The sequence below is a fragment of the Coenobita brevimanus genome, chromosome 61 (assembly GCF_032717465.1).
Source record: "Coenobita brevimanus isolate Jiangsu-jjx chromosome 61, ASM3271746v2, whole genome shotgun sequence".
NCBI lineage: Eukaryota > Metazoa > Arthropoda > Malacostraca > Decapoda > Coenobitidae > Coenobita > Coenobita brevimanus.
This window is the reverse complement of record NC_137014.1, coordinates 42,606,825-42,608,410: the sequence shown is the minus strand read 5'-3', so window position 1 is coordinate 42,608,410 and position 1,586 is coordinate 42,606,825. Positions and strand designations below refer to the sequence as shown.

The window sequence follows — 1,586 nt, the reverse complement described above, 5'->3', positions numbered from 1 at the left end:
CACACACACACACACACACACACGTGGCTTCTGGATTAGCCGAAGGTGTTATGTCGGAAGCCAATCATGTATTTTAACCCCGCCCCTCTCTCTCTCTCTCTCTCTCTCTCTCTCTCTCTCTCTCTCTCTCTCTCTCTCTTTCTTGAACGTTCTCTTACACTCGTTCTCTCTTTTTTCACTACATTTTGCTCTTCTCTCTTAATTACATCCCTCCATCACTCTCTCCTACTCAGTCCCAATTATCCCCTCTCGTTCATTTTCCTCTTCTCTCCTAATAATATAGTTTGCCTTCTTTCACTGTTTTTCTCTCCCTCGTTCCTTCACTTTCTCTTTACTCAACTTATACTCCATGCACCCCATCTCTCTCTCTCTCTCTCTCTCTCTCTCTCTCTCTCTCTCTCTAATATCTGTACCTCGCTTCTTCCCTCTTTTTCTTTTATTCTCTCTTTTCCAGATCTCTTTTTTACTTCTTCGTTCCATTTTTTTCATATACCTTATTTTAATCTGTCTGATCAACGTTCTTTTTCAGGCTACAGTTCTTTCCATTATTCTTTATTTTCTTCTATTATTAGTTTTTCCACTTCCATAACTTTCTTGACTTACATTTTTTTTAATTACCCTTTTCTTTTTCATTTTCTTATTCATTCATTTTTTTTTTTTCACTCAAAGTTTTCACCCACTTGTTCTTTCCAAAATCCTTCCCGTCCTTTTTTTTTTTTTTTCTGTTTTCCTTTTTCGTCCATACTTTCTCGAACTCCAGATTTTTCCATATCCCCTCCGTTTTCCATTCTTTATTGGTTTTATTTTTACACCTGCGGTTTTCACACATTACTGTCCATTTTTCTCTCTCCTCTGATATACCTAACCCTTTTTTCTGCTAAGATGAGGGGCAATTTCAGTCAGACTGGAGGATGACTTCGACTAATAACCAAGGAGATTCATTTCTGCTTCATAAATAAAGCTCATTAAATTTGATGGAACCACAACTTAGTATACGCAACAGTGACTCAGTTCCATCAGATGAAATGAGTATAATTATTTTCATTTATCTTTTCCTTTTCCTTACATGTTTCTCCTCAGATTCCAAGGCCTCGATGGCGCAGTAGGCAGCGCGTGAGTCTCATAATCTCAAGGTCGTGAGTTCGATCCTCACTCGGGGCACTATATTTTACTGGAGACAGCCTTTAGTGATTCAGTGGCGAGATGGTCCTTTCAGCTCAGCAAAACCGTATAGATAAGTTCCCAAACCCCCTGATCCTTGGACTTCATTCAGTTGAACAAAATGAAAATCAGTATTCAAGATGGAGAGCTGGTAGTTTCAAGCCAAGTCAGAGTAAAGGGAGTAGAGTTTTTATCTTTCTCCTTTATCTGTTTACCAAATGCGTTGCTCTGTCTAGTTTTCAACCTCTTGAGTACTTGGATTTTACTCAGCTGGACAACAAACCGTCCCGTGTCTACCTAATAAAATACCAAAGAGAATCAACAGCAGCGAGAGGGTTAGGTGTGCACGTTATCCTCTAATTAAACCTTTCCCCACTACGGATGTATGGAGGTACAGTGCCTTATACACGTAGACTCTTGGACTA

At 39.3% G+C, this 1,586-nt stretch overlaps 1 non-coding gene across 1 annotated transcript; it reads left to right on the top strand.

Annotated features, from left to right (window-relative positions):
• The first annotated feature begins 1,088 nt into the window (after window positions 1–1,088).
• TRNAM-CAU (transfer RNA methionine (anticodon CAU)) lies at window positions 1,089–1,161 on the top strand. Its single transcript has one exon. It is a non-coding gene; the product is annotated as a tRNA-Met (tRNA).
• The last annotated feature ends 425 nt before the right edge of the window (window positions 1,162–1,586 follow it).